This window comes from Sapajus apella, unplaced genomic scaffold (assembly GCF_009761245.1).
Source record: "Sapajus apella isolate SASKATOON/1434 unplaced genomic scaffold, GSC_monkey_1.0 scaffold91, whole genome shotgun sequence".
NCBI lineage: Eukaryota > Metazoa > Chordata > Mammalia > Primates > Cebidae > Sapajus > Sapajus apella.
The window spans coordinates 5,386,469-5,405,662 of record NW_022437031.1 but is presented as its reverse complement, the minus strand read 5'-3'; the positions used below and the strand labels follow the sequence as shown (position 1 = coordinate 5,405,662).

Sequence of the window (19,194 nt, the reverse complement as noted above, 5' to 3'; positions counted from 1 at the left end):
TAAATGGCCAACAGGTATACGAAAAAAATGCTCAACATTAGTAGTCATCAGGGAAAGGCAAACGGAAATAACAGTCACATACCACCTCATACCTGTTATAATGACTGTTACCAAAAAGATGAAAGATAAGTGTTGGTGAAGATGTGAAGAAGTGAGTACACTTGATGGGAATGTTAATTAATATAGCCATCATGGAATACAGTATGACGTTTCTTCAAAAAATTTAAAATAGAACTATCCAAAGGAAATGAAATTCGTTGTTGAAGAGATGTCTGCACTCCTTTGTTCGTTGCAGCGTCATTCACAATAGCCGATATTTGTAATCAGCTTGAGTATCTATCAATAGGTAAAGAAAATGTGGTATGCATACACAATGAAATAGTATTCAGGCTTCTGTAGTTTTAATTGAGCATTTGTAGCATTCCATTTTCTCTCTTAGCATATTAATTATACTTTTAAATATTTTTATTTCATTTTACACATATGTAAAATAAAAAATAATATATATATTATTTTTTTAAGATGGAATCTTGCTCTGTTGCCCAGGCTGGAGTGCAGTGGCACAGTCTTGGCTGACTGCAACCTCCATCTCCTGGGTTCAAGTGATTCTCTTGTATCAGCCTCCCGAGTAGCTGGGACTACAGTTGCGTGCCACCATGCCTTGTTAATTTTTGTGTATTTAGTAGAGATGGGGTTTCACCATATTGACTAGGCTGGTCTCGAACTCCTGACCTTGTGACCTGCCTGCCTTGGCCTCCCAAAGTGCTGGGATTACAGGCATGAGCCACCTTGCCCTACCTTATTTTTATTTTTTTAAGACTTACTCAAGTGCAGTAGTGGGAAGGTGGCAAAGAGTAGAACAAGAAGTTTGATCTGTAGCTGACTGTGAACAATCATTTGAGATAACTTACTACCCTCAGACCAGCCCTTCTTTTAAAACATTTTTTATTGTTTGCCCTAGAGTTTGTGATGCACATTTAGAAAAAGCCAAGTCTGTTTTCAAATAACACTACACTATTTCACAGGTAGTGGTAGTATCTTACAGGAGAAAATTCCCAATTTCTTTCTCGAGTCCCTTATAACATTGTCATTCATTTCAGCCATCCATGCACTATCATTACTAATACATTGTCCCTATCATTATTTTAAGGAAATTGTTATCTGTTTTTTATTTTATTTTATTTCTGGTGGGGTGGAAACCAGGGTCTTGCTCTGTCACCCAGGCTGGAGTGCAGTGGCGTGATCTTGGCTTACTGCAACCCCCATCACCTGGGCTCAAGCCATCCTCCTACCTCAGCCTTCCAAGTGGGTGGGACTACAGGCATGTGCCTGGTTGATTTTTTGTATTTTTGGTAGAAACAGAGGTCTCACTATGTTACCCATGCTGGTCTTGAACTCCTGAGCTCAAGCGATGCTCCCACTTTAGCCTCTCAAAGTTCTGGGATTACAGGGGTGAGCTACTGTGCTGGTCATCTGTTTTATTAACAGCTGGACATAGTGGCTCATGCCTGTAATCCCAGCACTTTGTGAGGTAGATGTGGGAGGATTGCTTAAGCCAAGGAGTTCAAGACCAGCCTGGGCAACATAGCAAGACTCCATTTCTACAAAAAATTTCAAAATTAGCTGGGTTTGGTGCCACATCACTGTAGTCCTACCTACTTGGGAGGTTGAGGTGGGAGGATCACTTGAAGGCAGGAGTTTGAGACCGCAGTGAGCTATGATGTGCCTCTGCACTTCAACTTGGGTGACAGAGTGAGACCTCATCTCTAAAAAAGACAAAACAAAACAAAGCACCTTAAGCCACTCATTTTAAGAGTTGAGCTGATTTACGAAGTACTATCCAATTATATTTCCCTGCGTATGTAATTGCAGACACTGTTCTAAGCACTTTACACACGTTAACTCATTTAATCCTCATAGAAAAACTTATAAGGTTGGTGCTGTTAGGATGACCATTTTACAAAGGAGGAAGCTGAGGAATAGAGTGGTTAAGTAACTTGCCTAATACCACACAACAATTACATTTTGGCATGGAGATTTGAACTTAGGCATTCTGGCTCTCATGCTGTACTCAGCAATTCTTAGCTAGTGATGAGACATCACTACCAAATGTGGGATGGGATGGGATGGATATGTTATTTGTTCAGCCTCTCTATAAACTGTTCCAGGAGGCTCATGCTCCAGGGAAATTTCCTTTCAATCATCTCTTATATTTTCCTTCTATGATCTGTTGTGCTGCCTCACAAAAACAGAAAGCCATTCGTTTCATCTTCTAGCCACATATGTTCATAAAAGCTGTAAAACCCATGAGTATCTCCCATGAGATGCTTGGAGGCTTGTAGTTATTATAAAGAATTTACAAATCCATATGTACCTCAGACTTTTTCTGCAGAATAATAATCTGTACACTATTGAAAAATATTAAAAATTATAGCTATAATCCTATGAGAGGGTAAAAAATTTTGAGAGGTCTGAAAAATGGTTCGTCATATGTAAAAGGACGTAAATATTGCCTAAGAGAGAGGGTGATTGTGAATTATATTTTTAAAAAAGCAGAGATAAGTCAAAACAAAAACCTTAGGTTAAAAAGGGCAATCCTAGCCACACTGGCTCTTCCAGATGAGGAAACTTTTTCCAAACTGTAGGCCAGGGCTGCCATTTTGAGAGAATAGAAAATGATGACATCTGGGAACTGGTAATCAGGGCACTGGCACTGGGGGCTTTGGGCAGTGGTATTCTTGGATTTGAGCCACATTTTCACTGCTTAAGAGTTGTGTGATTTGGAACAACTTACTTAATCTCTCTGACCCTTAGCTTTCTTATCTGAAAAATATAATTCCTGACCTACAAAGTAAACCACAAAATAGATCACCCAGCAAATAAGATGGCCAAGAACTTGAGTTTTGATGGTATGAAGTCATAAATAAGATTATGGATGTGAAAGTGACTAACACAAAATTAGATATTTGACAAAGTGAGAATCTTCTAAAGGCAGTAGTCTGAGCTTAGTATTAGTATTGTAGACAGTAGTGACTTGGGAATTACTATGTCATTCTAGTTGATTTCTTAACAGCTTTGACCTCTTTATATCTTTTGGAAAGAATCAAATGGACCTCAAGAGGTTACTTGATTCAGTGCTCTGCCTCTCGTCAGGCAAAGTTCGAAATTCAGTATTCCCTTTGTATAAATCCTGTTTGAAAAGGTATCTGGGGAAAAAAGCACATGACCTCCCGAGGTAGACAGTCGCTATGTACAATGACTTATACGCCAAACTGACTTCTTTTTCCTTCCCCCCGCTTCCCCTCCCTTCCCCTACCCTCTCCTCCCCTCCCTTTTTTCTTTCTTGAAATGGAGTCTCCATTGCTCAGGCTGGAGTGCAGTGGTGTGATTACAACCTCCCCATCCCGGTTTCAAGCAATTCTTATGTCTCAGCCTCCCGAGTAGTTGGGACTACAGGCACGCACCACCACACCTTGCTAAGTTTTATATATTTTTTTTGTAGAGACGAAGTTTCTGTTATGTTGGCCAGGCTGGTCTTGAACTACTGGTCTCAATTGATCCTTCCACCTCGGCCTTCTAAAATGCTGGGATTATATGCATAAGCCACTGTACCCGGCCCTATTTCTACCTTTAAATATATCTCAATAAAAACAGTTAAACAAAATCAACAGGCATCTTAACAAAAGAAAAACACAGATAAACTCTTTTGCTGATAGCTGGGGAAATGCTGTGGAAAACCTGGAAGTAGCTGTGAGAATATATATGTCCTAGCTTATTTAGGTGTCATTCACAGAGCAAAGAATTCACCCATTTAAATTGTACAATTCAGTGATTTTTTAGTAGCATATTTAGATATTTAGTATATTTACAGAGTTTTGTGACTATCACCACAATCAATTTTAGAACATTTTCTTCACCATAAAAAGAAGCCTCATACCAAATAACAGTAACTCCTTATTTTCCCCCCTTCCCCGCTAGCACTAGGCAACAACAAATCTTTCTGTGTCTGTGGATTTGCCTATTCTGGACATTTTATATAAATGGGATCATACAACACAAGGTCTTTCGTGACTGGCTTCTTTCATTTCGCATAATGTTTTCCAGGTTCATCCCTATTGTGGAGACTGTTTTTAAAATCTGCATTTGGAGGTCAGACCTTAGTGTATTCATCAGGGCTCTCTAGAGACTTAGAACCAATAGGCTACACACACACACACACACACATATACATATCCTTATATATATGTGTGTGTCTGTGTGTATATATATATATATATGTATGTATAAAACTAATAGGATATACATATATATATGAAGAGGGGCCTGGTGCAATGGCTTATGCCTGTAATCCCAACACTTTGGGAGATTGCAGTGGGAGGATTATTTGAGGTCAGGAGTTTGAGACCACCAGCTGGGCAACATGGCGAAACCCCGACTCTACTTAAAATACAAAAATTAGCCAGGCATGGTGGTGTGCACCTGTAATCCCAGCTACTGGGGAGGCTGAGGCAGGACAATTGCTTGAACCCAGGAGGTGGAGGTTGCGGTGAGCCGAGATTGCACCATTGCACTCCAGCCTGGGTAACAAGAGCGAAACTCCGTTTCAAAAAAAAAAAAAAAGATTCATTTCAAGGAATTGGCTCACGTGAATGTGGAGGCTGGGAAAGTCCAAAAATCTAATGAGGAAGGCAGGTAGGCTGAAGACTCTGGAAGGAGTTGCAGTTGGAGTCCAAAGGCAGTCTGCTGGAGAATCCCCTCTTGCTTGGGGGTAAATCAGCCTTTTGTTCTATTTAAGCCTCCAACGGATTGTTTAAGGCCCACCCACATGATGAGGGCAATTTGTTTTACTCAAAATCCATTGATATAAACGCGAATCCCATCCAAAAAGACACCCACAGAAACATCCAGAATAATGTTTGACCATATATTTGGGCACCAGCCAAAATGACATAAAATTGTCACACTTGGCGATTTTTTTTTTTTAGAATGGAGTCTTGTTCTGTTGCCCCGGCTAGAGTGCAGTGATACAATCTTGGCCCACCGCAACCTCTACCACTCGGGTTCAAGCGTTTCTCCTGCTTCAGACTCCTGAGTAGCTGGTATTATAGGCATGTGCCACCACACCTGGCTAATTTTTGTATTTTTTTTGGTAGAGATAGGGTTTTGCCATGTTGGCTAGGCTGGTCTCGAACTCATGACCTCAGGTGTTCTGCCTGTCTCGGCCTCCCAAAGTGCTGGGATTACAGGCATGGGCCACCACGCCTGGCCACACTTGGCTGTTTTTATCCTGTGAATAGGTAAACAAAACTAACATTGAAGATTGTCTTCCTTGGAAGCCTATGCAATTTAAAATTAGCACCAGCAATTGCTGTATTTTGAATACCTTTGTATGAGCAACTACTCTGAGATAAAGCATGGCTTTTGAAATGACCCAGAAAGAATATTGATGTTGAATAGTAGCCTCAAAGCTAAGTAAAGAAAGAAGTTCGTTTCTATCTTCTTGAAATAGGAAAATATTTCATCTTGAAAGCTTCTGAGCCTTTCTTCTTGCCCTGGATAGCCTATATCAGAATATGAACTGGAGAGAGAGAGATTAAGCACATGTATCAGCCAGAAACTCAAATGATCAAATGTCAGGATTACCTTCAGGTTTTATTAGTCTACATTCCACAGCAGGCATTAATCTTCCACAACGGACAGATGCAATGTTTTATGTGCTTCTGTATTTTATCCCTGCCTCTGTACTATGCAATTTCCTTTACTGATTTCTTAAAATGAGTTCATTTTCTTGCAGATTCTAGATGCAGTTGTTGTTTTCTGACACAACTAGAAAGATTTTCCTTTGTCTTTGCCTTTCACGAGAAAGCTTCTCTAGTCACAGTCATGTAAAATGTAAAACTCTTCAGAGTACAAATGAAGGAATTCTGCAGAGCTTGAATAAATACAGGCTGACTAATATGTACATATTACTCAGAGTCTCCAGTCCTGGGCCCAGCAGTTGTGTGTGTGAAGACAGGATCTGGATGTACATGCAGTGCCCCAGAATTTGTACCTAGGATATATGTACTGGTAACATCTGAGAGAATGTTTGACTGGAGATAGGAAACAATTAGGGATGAGCACAGCCTTATGACCACAGAGGCAATGGGAGGTATGGTCAGAATTTGAACTACAAACCCAGTGTTCTTTCTATCTCATCATGACTTTTCTTTTCTTTTACTTTCTTTCTTTCTTTCTTTCTTTTTTCTTTTTTTTTTTTTTTTTTTGAGATGGAGTCTTGCTCTGTCGCCCAGGCTGGAGTGTAGTGGCTGTGTGATGTCAGCTCACTGCAACCTCCACTTCCCAGGTTCAAGCAATTCTCCTGCCTCGGCCTCCTGAGTAGTTGGGATTACAGGTGCCTGGTACAATACCCAGCTAATTTTCATATTTTTAGTAGAGATGGGGTTTCGCCATGTTGACCAGGCTGGCCTCGAACTCCTGACCTCAAGTGATTTGCCGGCCTCGGCCTGCCAAAGTGCAGGGATTATAGGCATGAGCCACTGTGCCTGACCTCATCATGACTTTTCAAACACTGTTCAACAATGCCTTGTACAGAGACATTATCAATGGCTAATATGTTGATGTTCTTTTATTAAACTATATATATACTGAGTTTGTATAAATAATTGTGGATTTAAAATGTGTATCTGTGAATAGGAATTTTATTCTTGAAATAATATACCCTAACTTTTTTGCTTTCAGCATGTTTTGTTGAGTCTTCACCGCTATCGTCCAGGATGTTACAAGAATAATATTGAAAGGTCTGCCTGTATATTTTGCTTTTTCCAAGATTAGGTCTTAGGAAGAAAAAAAGGACTAACTTATGCCTTGTGGTGTAGCTCCTTTGAGTGCATATTAAAATAATCACGGCTGCTGAAATGAAGAAGTTGAGCAATGGAAATTATTAAAGTAGAATGGAATCTTACACATGTTAGTGTAATAAATTATAAGGTATTATCATTTTCTCAATAATTTGATTGAGACTATTAGATTGTTTCCTGCTTAAAATTACAAACTCTTCTGTAGACTATTAAAGGATAATAGTAGATTGTTTCCTGCTTAAAATTACAAACTCTTCTGTAGACTATTATCCTTTAATAGTCTACAGAAGAGTTTGTAATTTTAAGCAGGAAACAAAAACATTATAAATTTACTTTTTACACTTTATTTATTTATTTGAGATGGATTTTCTCTCTTGTTGTCCTGGCTGGAGTACAATGGTGTGACCTTGGCTGACTGTAACCTCCACCTCCTGGGTTCAAGCAGTTCTCCTGCTTCTGCCTCGTGAGTGGCTGAGATTAACCGGCACCCACCACCATGCCTGGCTATTTGTTGTTGTTTTTTTGTTTTGCTTTTAGTATAGACAAGTTTTCACCATGTTGGCCAGGCTAGTCTCAAACTCCTGACCTCAGGTGATCCACCTGCCTCAGCCTTCCAAAGTGCTGGGATTATAGACGTGAACCACGATGCCTGGCCTACTTTTTACACTTTAAATGGGTGAATTGTATGGTATGTGAAGTATATATCAATAAAGTTGTTAATTAGAACCTACATTTAATCTCCGTGTTGTTCTGATTTTTCTTAATGCACCTTCTTTTTTTTTTTTTTTTGAGACAGGGTCTCACCCTGTCTCCCAGGGTGGAGTTCAGGGGTACAAGTTCATGGCTCACTGCAACCTCAGCTTCTTGATCTGAAGCGATTTTCCCACCTCGACCTCCTGAATAACTGAGACCACAGGTGCAAGCCACCATGCCTGGCTAATTTTTATTTTTTGTAGAGATAGGGTCTTCCTATGTTGGCCAGGCTGGTCTTGAAGTCCCTGGCTCAGCAGTCCACTCGTCTCAGCCTCCCGAAGTGTTGGGATTACAGGCGTGAGTCACTACACTGGGCCTGATACAGGTGGTTTCTTCTGAAGAAACTTTTCTTTTTCTCTGTGGATGACTTTTCGCTTCTTCCCATAAAGCATTGAAATGTTCCTCCTGCTTTGTTGCTCTTTCCTATTACTAGTTTTAAAATTACTTATCTCAATTTTAGAGAAAGTAAAACCCTTTCTAGTTCTGACACTGGAAGGACTTTATGAAGGATTTTGTGCTTTAGTATCACCAAAGTCTCCCAATGAAACCTAAGTTGCTTTCCATTCTAGGCTTGGCGTTTATTTTAATAAGTGAATGTTTTCTAATAGCTGGAGGAAGCGTCTAGGCCACATCCTCCTCTTTCTGCCAATAAATATGTTATAATTGTAGCTCCAGTAATATTATTTCTTTACATTAAGGTGAAAGCTTACAAGAAATGCCTGCATAGCAAATCGATGGGCTCTGGGATCAAAGCACTGTCAGGCTGATCATCTAATACTGTTATGTTTTGTGGAGGGCTGGGTGGTGTGTTTTTTTTTTTTTCATTTCTTTTGTTAATTAATATGTAATAAAGGCCACTTTATTACATATTAATACTAAAGGTATTTTTCTGGAGACTGTCTACTAAATCTTCTGAACAGGGAAAATTTTCTAGGAATATTAATGTTCTTTGGAAAGTTTTCCAAAGTTTAAGCCTCTTAAGAGGGTTTTACCTTCTGGGTATGGAGTTGGATTTAGCAGACATTTCTTTGGTGGCTGCTGGGAGGTCCTGTACTAGACCTAGGGGATGGAGAGATGAAGCGACCACAGTGCCAGCCTACAGGTGTCCCGCAGCTGGATGAGAGAAACAGGCTAATTCACAACTAGCTGTGCCTTGGTGACCATGTTTAGTGAACCAAATTTGGAATATATGGTTGTTATTAATAGCATTGTACTTAAGTGCTAATGGTAACAATGAGATAGAATATTTTAAATTGGTGCCATTCCTTATTTTCTGGGGCATATAGTATTATACAAATAAATCAAAATTTTTTGACTCTTGTTCAAGAGCACTCCTGAGTTTATAGTCAGTGGTGCAGTAAGAGGGAACAGTGTTACTGATTCTTTGCTTTTTTCTCTTACTCCCAGCCCCGACATTTTCAGGTGGGTGAAATCTGGTTGAGGGGACACCAAAAGAATTTCAGAAAAATAGGCTGGGCACAGTGGCTCATGCCTGTAATCCCAGCACTTTGGGAGGCCGAGGCCGGCGGATCACGAGGTCAGGAGATTGAGACCATCCTGGTTAACATGGTGAAACCCCGTCTCTACTAAAAATACAAAAAATTAGCCGGGTGCATGCCTGTAATCCCAACTACCCAGGAAGCTGAGGCAGAAGAATCGCTTGAACCTGGGAGGCAGAGGGTGAGGTGAGCCAAGACCGCACCATTGCACTCCAGCCTGGGCGACAGAGTGAGACTCCATCTCAAAAAAAAAAAAAAAAAAAAAAAGCTTATTTAAGAAATTATTTATTTTGTTGATATATAATATATATGCATATTTTCAAATAAATCAGGGTAATTGAAGTATCCATCACCTTACATATTTAACTTTCTTAATGCTAGGAACATTAGAATTGTTCTCTCCTAGCTGTTTTGAAATACACAATAGATTAATGATGATTAATCTATCGAGCATTAGGTCTTAGGAAATTTAAACTTCTTTAGATGACATTCAAAGCTCTTCACAGTTTTTCTTCTATTTATACTACTTCTCCAGTCTTATCTCCGATTGCTCTCCCCATTACCGCCTACTTGCCAAAATGCATTGGACTCTCAGAATATTTCTAATTTTCTTTTGGATTCCTTGTCTATTTATCTGCTGTTTCCTCTGCCCGGAATTTCCTCCTCCCTTCTCACCTGAGTGAACATCTTCTTATCCTTGAAGTCATAGCCAAATATCTGTCACTCTTTTGTGAAGCCTTTCCTATGCCGAAACAATTACTCTCTTGTTCGTCTTCGTAGCCCTAGTGCCTATTACAATGCTTGTCACCAAATAGGTGCTGAGTAAACATTTTGCATGAAGTTCATTCATTCTTTTTTCACACTATAGTAGCAATTATACTCCCTAAGGAAATTTGAAAAATACAGAAGAGTATAAATAGGAAAGTAGCGATCATACACAGCTCCAGTAACAACCACTTTTTTTTTTTGACATATTCTCGTCTTTTTTCTAAGTGTATCATATATTTTGTAGATGGTTGAGATTACTTTGGTAAATGCTTCATAAATTGCTCTCTTTATTATTTCTTTCTACTCATGTTTCATGATCCCCTGATGGTCTTCTTGCTCTGCCTGTGTTCATATAGTTATATTCTCCTTTCTCCCCATCTTCCAGTTATACACTTGGTAGTTCCCTCCTTAAAACCTAATTAGATGCTCTTCTCTCTGCTAGCTGTGTCCTCCACCTTCACTAACCTTGTTTCTCATCAAAACCCGTTATCAAACCAATATTTACAATGAGTTTTGCATGATTGAACCCATCTGCTTCTCTATCTGATCTTCTAACACTGATGGAAATTAAATATGGGTATTTAAGCTATAAGTGACCTTGGGGAGGCTAGTCCTCCTCTGTCATTTTCAGATATTTCATGTGCCCCACACATAGATGGTGGTCAGTGCATGGTAGTGCCCTCCCTGCTCCCAGCCTCTTGTTTTCACTGAGGTCTCACAGCTGGTAATTGGCAGCATCGGGACTAGAGTCCAAGTCTAACTGATTCCCAAGTTAACATATATTCCTCGACAGGTTGCTCTGTTAAAATGTTATTTGGTTGTTGAAGATAACTTTTGTCTCCAAAATCCATTTGTCTTTTCTTTTTCACCAAAGTTCTTTGCAAAATTAGTATTCCTCACACATTAGCCTGACTGACCAACTGACCCAGGATAGAATGGTTCCTTGCTTTGGAGCTTCTTCCAGGCTTACCCACAGAGCTTCTTAGCAGAGCTAGGAATAATATTCATACCTTCTAACATCTAGATTTTCAATTTAGGCCATGAGAGCCAGCCGAGTTGTCTGAGGAGAGTTCCTCATTTTCTTATAAGGAAATATAAAAATCAACATGCTGGTGTTAGCTTGGCACAGTGGCGCACCTTTTTGGGAGGCTGAGGCAGGAAGATTGCTTGAGCCCAAGAGTTTGAAACGAGCCTGAGCAACACAGGGAGACCTCGTCTCTACAAAAAATACAAAAATTAGCTGGGCATGGTGGCACATACCTATGGTCACAGCTACTCAGGAGGCTGAGATGGGAAGATCGCTTAAGCCCGTGAGATTTGACACTGCAGTGATCTGGTATTGTGCTAATGTACTCCAGCTTGGTTGACAGAGCAAGTCCCCGTCTAAAAATACACACACACACACACACACACACACACACGCACGTGTTAAAATTTGATCACTAGCAATGTTAATTCAGGATTCACAGAATCATAAGATGTTAGAACTGGGAAGAGCCTTTCAAGTTCTCTAGTGCAGCCCCCTGTTTTACTGATGAAGGAAATGGGGTCCTGAGAAGGCGCAAGGTCACATGCTGTAAATGGTAGGGAAGGTACTAGCAGGAGCCTCAGGCCTTCAGTACTAAAAGACACTGGAGAATATATTAGGCAGCGCCACAACGTAGGTGAAGAAGAAAGGCTTGGGATATGTCTTTTCCACTGATATAGCATCTGTCATATTTGCAAATGTGAGGAAGTCCACAAAAATAACATTTGCTTCTTACACTCTAGTTTTATGTTGTGTATACACATGAAGGATTGTCACAAGGTAGGTAAACAAATTAGATTCTTTCCCCAGAAAAATTATCTGCAGAGAAATTGAGCTTACTTTTGTCAGCTTTTTATGATGAACAAAATTTGGGGTATATTGATTTGGGGGCTGTAGGTTCCCCTTGTGAAAACAGTAATATTCTCAGCAAAAGCACTTTGCAGAAAGCAGCTGGAGTTGATGGAAAGAGGTCTGTCTTGGGATTAAATACTGGTCCTGCCAGAAACTTATGGTAGATAATTAATAGGGACCTTTTCCCTCTTCCAGCCTCAGTTTCCTGTTATGTAAAATCAGAGATTACATTTGTTCCTTTCATGGGTTTTCCTGTGTTGATATCTTACTTTCTAAGGTCATTTTTTCAGCTTTGTGCTGAAACAGTCAGTCCTCCCAGCTATTTGCTGTATTCCAGAAGAGGCCCCCATTCTCTCCTTACTGCCTAATTAGATTGTTGTATACTATAGACTGATGGACATGCTGTGCTTTTCATTTATGCAGATGCCTTGGTTTTCTCTTGGATTTCACAGTTGTTTTGCTTCTTGTTGACTTATCCTTGGAATCTATTGTTATTTGATACAGCCTTCTGTTAATAGAAGTTTGTCTTTTTGGTTACTTCTCTCTTCAGTTCGTCAATTCTGAAAACTGTCTTTTCATTCAGTGCTCAGAGGACACCACTGTTATTTCATTTAATCTGAGATGCCTCCAAATATAACAGTATGTGTATTTCAAGGCCATGCAGTTTGTATCTGTGCTGATAGTCACTGTGATTTCTTTAAGAAAGACATTCATTTGTTCATTCATTCATTTATTTGAGACAGAGTCCCTTTCTGTTGCCCAGGCTGGAGTAAAGTGGTGTGATCACGAACCACTGCAGCCTCAACCTCCCAAGCTCAGACTATCCTCCCACCTCAACCCCCTAGTAGCTGAGGCTACCAGCATGCACTACCATGCCTGGCTAATTTTTCATATGTTTTTTAGAGATGGGGTTTCACTGTGTTGTCCAGGGTGGTCTCAAACTCCTGGACTCAAAGGACCCACCTTGGCCTCCCAAAGTGTTGGGGTTATAGGCATGAGCCGATTCACCCAGCCAAAAAGGGCATTTATGTATTATTATATACTATTATAACATTCTTGTAGAAATTTTGGAAAATGTTTTTACTTGTAAGCACAGTTCTTGTTGAATTGTATCCATATTTGAATATATGTGTGTGTGTGTGTGTGTGTGTGTGTGTGTGCGTGTGTGTGTGTGTGCGTGTTTCCCAGGCTGGAGTGCAATGGTGTGATCATGGACCACTGCAGCCTTGAACTCCTGGGCTCAAGCAATCCTCCCACCTCAGTGTCTTGAGTAGTTGGAACTACAGGCAAGTGCCACGATGCCTAGTTAATTAAATAAACTTTATTTAAGAGACAGAGTCTCACTATGTTGCCCAGACTGGTCTTAAGCTCCTGGGCTCAAGAGATCCTCCTTTCTCAGCATCCCAAAGTGTTGGGATGATAGGCATGGGCCACTACACCCAGCCGTATAATATATATATATATATATATAATGTGTATGTATGTATGTTTTAATGCAACTACCTAAATATGCATGGAAAATAAGAAGAAAAACAAATCTTCAGAATGATACCACAGTATTTCTTTTTTTTTTTTCCATTTATTTTATTGCATTTTAGGTTTTGGGGTACATGTGAAGAACATGCAAGATTGTTGCATAGGTACACACGTGGCAGTGTGATTTGCTGCCTTCCTCCCCATCACCTACATCTGGCACTTCTCCCCTTGCTATCTCTCCCCAGCTCCCCACCCCCCACCGTCCCTCTCCTATTTCCCCCCAACTGACCCCAGTGTGTAGTGCTCCCCTCCCTGTGTCCATGTGTTCTCATTGTTCAACACCCGCCTATGAGTATTTCAATCACTGTCACAATCCTTTCAGGCTGCTATAACAAAATACAATACACCGAGTGGCTTATAAACAAGAGAAATTTATTCTTCACAGTTCTGGAGGCTGGGAAGATCAAGATCAAGGCACTGGCAGATTTGGTGTCTGGAGAGGGCCCTATTTCTGCTTTGCTTTCTTGTTGTACTCTCACATGGCAAAGAGACAGTGTGCTGGTCAATTCTACTTTTTTTTTTTTTTTTTGTTTTTAATGGAGCCTTGCTCTGTCACCCAGGCTGGAGTGCTGTGAAGCAATGTTGGCTCACTGCAACCTCCACCTCCTGGGTTCAAGCAATTCTCTTGCCTCAGCCTCTCAAGTAGCTGGGATTATAGGTGCGCACCACCATACCTGGCTAATTTTTATATTTTTAGTGGAGATGGGGTTTTGCCATGTTGGCCAGGTTGGTCTTGAACTCCTGACCTCTGGTGTTCTGCCAGCCTTGGCATCCGAATTCCCCATGGGGTTCCACCTTTATGACCTCTTCTAAATCTAATTACCTCTATTGAGGGTTTAGGAATTGAACATATGAATTTTTCGGGATACGTTCAGTCCATGGCAATCGCTATTAATATTGTGGTATATTTCATTCTAGTTAAAAATAATGTAATTATGGTATACATACAATTTTGAGGTTTTTCATTAATGACACTTCTCAATCTGGTCTCATGAAAGGAGAGTTCCCAACTCCAGTGCCTGTGGCTGGAACCCATGCTATACCTGTCTCTCAGTTCAGGCCATGGAAGGTTCTCCCTCACTCAAGACCATATCACCAATGTGCAGCCTGAGACTTTCCAAACCAGTAGCTGCTACCTGTGCTGGCTGCCAGGTTCCCATGAAGCCCACCATGAACTAGGATCAGGGATGGCCTCCTTCTATCAGTACCCAGGTGTGGGACTATGCGCAAATCACTTCCTGCTGCCATTTCTTGTCACAGGCTCTTGACTGATCCCAAGATCCAATCCAGGTCTTGGAAGAATTAAAGAGCTTCCCAGCAGCCTAGATTGCTTTTTACCTGTAGCCTAGATTATTTTAAAATAATTGCAGATATATAGAATAGTTGCAAAAATAGCATACACGATTCCTACATAAACTTTATATTTTTCACCGTTATATTTTTCACCAACTTTATATTCTTCATATGTTAACATTTCCTACATTTTTCTTAATCATTTGCCCTGTACTTTATTTTTTCTGAAATGTTTCAGAGTAAGTTACAGACATGATGCCCTCTTACCTCTACATACTTCAGAGTGTTTTCTATAAGTAATGACTCTTCCCTTCTCCCTCCCTCCCTCCTTCCTTCCCTCTCTTCCTTCCTCTTTCTTCTTTCTTTTTCCTTTTTTTTTTTTTTTTAAATAGGGTATCACTTTTGCATAGGCTGGAGTGCAGTGGCGCAATCATGGCTCACTGCAGCCTTGACCTCCTGGGGCTCAAATGATTCTCCTGCCTTAGCCTCTTGAATAGCTGGGACTACAGGTGTGAGCCACCACATCTGGCTAATTTTTTTGTGTTGGTAGAAATGGGGGTCTCCCTGTGTTGTACAGGCTGGCCTTGGACTCGTGGACTCAAGTGATCTTCCTGCCTCAGCCTCCCAAAGTGTTGGGACTATAGGCATGAGTCACACTGCACATGGCCAAAATAATGCCATTTTCTTACATAAACATAGTACAATTATGAAAATCAGGAAATGATCATTGATACAGACTATTTTATGTACATATATATGTATGTGCTTAATTTTTTTGAAACACAGTCCCTGCTGCCTAGGCTGCAGTGCGGTGGCAGGATCATGGCTTAGAGCAGCCTTCACCTCCCAAGGCTCAAGTGATCCTCCCACCTCAGCCTCCCTAGTAGCTGGGACTGCAGGTGTGTGCTACTACATCTGGCTAATTTTCGTATATTTGGTAGAGAAGAGGTTTTGCCATGTTTCCCAGGCTGGTCTGGAACTCTTGGGTTCAAGTGATCTGCCCATCTCAGCCTCCCAAAGTGCTGGGATTACAGGCATGAGCTCTCAGATGATACAAGACTATTTTCTAATCTACAGACTTTATTCAAAATTTACCAATTTTGAGATTTTGAAAATAAACTTCATTTTGTAAGACCCACCTTCACTGAGATTTTGCTATGAATTAAGTCATCTCCATTTTTGGACTTTGAGAGAATTATTTTTTGTTTTGGTATTTGTTTGAGTAATGCTATGTGCATTTTTTGTACCTACAGGTTTTTAATCTCTTTTCAAATTATTTCTTTAAGATATCCATTTCTACTCAGGGTTGTTGGTCAAAGGGTATAAACATTTTGATGGCTTTGGTAAGATGAACTCCATTCTCTTGAGAGGAAGCTTACACAATGTGTGAAAGCAGAAGTATTGGAATGAAACAGACCTTGTTTAAAGTCCTGTTTGTAACACTTGCCAGTTATATGATTTCTCTCAAGCGTCTTCCACTTTCTGAGTGCTTCTTTCTTTATTTGAAAAATGGAAATTACAATTTGTACCCTGCAGAGTTGTTTGAAGTTTAAATGAGAAAAATTTATGTAATACATTTAGCACATTATGACAATAGGTATTATGATTTTCTCCTCTTTGGATTGTAAATTCCAGGAGGGCAAGGTTGTTGACTGTCTTGATCCATATGTTGTCTCTGGCACCTAGCACAATACTTGGTGCAAAGTAAGTACTGAAGAAATATTAATCAAAAAGATGAATGTCATAGATTCTAATATGGTACCAGCAGTAACTTTTAAATTCTATGTGTTTTCTTGCAGTCCTATAAGCATAGAATTTCATCAAGAAGAAAGCCTTTCTGCTCTCTGCTATTTTAATGTGTTCTTTTCTAATTAGCATCTTATGTTTTTATTATCTTTTTTTAATTTTTATTTTTTGTAGGGGGCATCTCACTGTGTTGCCCAGGCTGACCTCAAACTCCTGGGTTCAAGCGCTCCTCCCCCCTTGACCTCCCACGGTGCTGGGATTACAGGTCTGAGCCACTGTGCCTGGCCTGCTTTTATTATTTCTTTTTCTTTCTTTCTTTCTTTCTTTTTTTTTTTTTTAGAGACAAAGTTTCCCTCTGTTGCTCAGGCTGGACTGCAATGGTGCGATCTTGGCTCACTGCAACCTCTGCCTCTTGGGTCCAAGCGATTCTACTGCCTCAGCCTCCTGAGTTGCTGGGATTACAGGCACCCACTTCCATGCCTGGCTAATTTTTATAATTTTTGTAAAGGTGGGGTTTCACCATGTTGACCAGGCTGGTCTCGAACTCCTGGCTTCACTTGGCCTTCCTGCTTTGGCCTCCCAAAGTGCTGAGATTACAGGCATGAGCCACCGCTCCTGGCTATTATTTTTTACATAAATTTTACATATACATTGGTTAGGGCTTCTTTTGAATGTGCCAATGAGAAAATAGCCATTGTTTGGTCAATGAAAAAGATGGGTTTTTCATAGACGTTCTATCTTTCCTTTCTTTGAATAAAGTTTAAACAGGTTCAGTGTCAAACAAGTTAAACCACACATTTTACCTTTCCAAAAATGGAGTTGACCTGACCAAAGGGTTGACACCTTTGGATAGTTCCTACATTCTTACATCATTGCTAATACTTACTAAATTGATAGGATGGTTATAACAGAGCTTTTGACACTTAAATGTGTATATGAATCACATAGGATGTGTTAAAATGAAGACTGATTCAGCAGATCTGGAGAACACACTTTGAGTAGCAAGGGTATACACCAGTCTTAAAGGTGAAAAAGTGAGAGAGATCAGTAGTTACATCAGGTTGAGGGATCAAGGCAGGGTTCTTTTTATTTCAGGATGGGAATTACTTCAGTGTGTTCATTGGTCCAGTGAGTTCATAACTACTCTGTTCATTTCTGAGTCACAAGGGCTATTCAAGACGTGGCAAATACTGCTTTTCTGTATACAGAGGACTTCCAGGTCCATTGTTTGAGTCAGTGTTTCACAGCCTTTTTTTCATTATCATCCCCTTAAGGAGCCCTTTTAGATATTCTTATCCTCATTGCAACCCACATCGATTTTTTTATATGACAGTTTTAATGAGACATAATTCACATCCATACAAGTCATTTGTTTCTATTATACTCACAGAGTTGTGCAACTATCACTACAGTTTTATAACATTTCATTACCCAGTGAATATACCCATTAGCAGTCCCTCCCCATTTTCCTTCAAGCCCACAACCATAGGCAATCACTCATTTATTTTTCATCTCTATAGATTTGCCTATTTTCTTTCCTTTCTTTTTTTTTTTTTTTTTTTTTTTTGAGAGTTTTGCTTTTGTCACCCAGGCATGCCACTGCATCTGGCTAGTTTTTGTATTTTTAGTAGAGATGGGGTTTCACCATGTTGGCTGCCACGTTTGTCTTGTACTCCTGACCTCAGGTGATCCACCTGCCTCACCCTCCCAAAGTGCTAAGATTACAGGCATGAGCTACTGTGCCCTGCCTTTTCTTTTTCTTCTTCCTTCTTCTTTTTTCTTCTTTGTCTTTTGAGATCTCACTCTGTCACCCAGGCTAGAGTGCCTTGACATGAACTTGTCTCACTGCAGCCTTTACCTCTTGGGCTCAGGTGATCCTCCAGCCTCAGCCTCCTGTGTAGCTGGGACTACAGGTTTGCACTACCACACCTGGCTAGTTTTTTATTTTTTATAAAGATGGCATCTTACCATGCTGCCCAGGCCGGTCTCAAACTCCTTGGCTGAAGCAACTCTCCTACTTTGGCCTCTGAAAGTGCTGGGATTGCAGATGGGAGCTACCACATCCAGCCTGATTTGTCTATTTCATGTAAATGGAATCAAACCACATGTGATCTTTTATTACTGCTTTCTTTTACTTTTTGAGTGTAATTTATTTTTATTGTATGTATTTGTATTCATTTATTTTTAAAAACATTGTGAAATGTCAAACATAAAAGTAGAGAGAGTAGTATAATGAACTTGATGTGCACATCAACCCTCTTCAACAGTTATCAACTTATGACCACTTTTGTTTTATCTGTATACCTATCTACTTTCCCTTTTCCCATTGGATTATTTTGAAGCAAGTCTCAAATAACATATTACATTTCCGTATTTACCTCACAAAATAAGAACATTATCACACCTAAAGCAATTTAAAATCTTTTCTTGGCTGGGCGTGGCAACACACGCCTGTAATCCCAGCACTTTGGGAGGCCGAGGTGGGTGGATTGCTTGATCCCAGGAGTTTCAGACCAGCTTGGGTAACATGGTGAAACCCCTTTTCTACAAAAAAATAGAAAAATGAGCCGGGCATCTTGGTGTATGCCTGTAGTCTCAGCTATTAAGGAGGCTGAGGTGGGAGGATTACTTGAGCCCAGGAGATCGAGGCTGCAGTGAGCAGAGATTGTGCTGCTACACTTTAGCCTGGGTGACAAAGTGAGACCTTGTCTGAGAAAAATACTAAAAATTAACATTTTTCCTTAATAATAAAATAAAGATTAAATATGCAAATTTGAAAATTTGAAAATCAGGATTCAAAGTTCATATATTTCACCAGATTGATATATTTCTTTTTTTTTCTCTTTTTTAGATAGGGTCT

At 40.1% G+C, this 19,194-nt stretch overlaps 1 protein-coding gene across 4 annotated transcripts in view; it reads left to right on the top strand.

Annotated features, from left to right (window-relative positions):
• OPHN1 (oligophrenin 1) overlaps positions 1-19,194 on the top strand; it is a 386,576-nt gene that overhangs the window by 77,089 nt on the left and 290,293 nt on the right. The gene's annotated exons all lie outside the window — the stretch shown is intronic.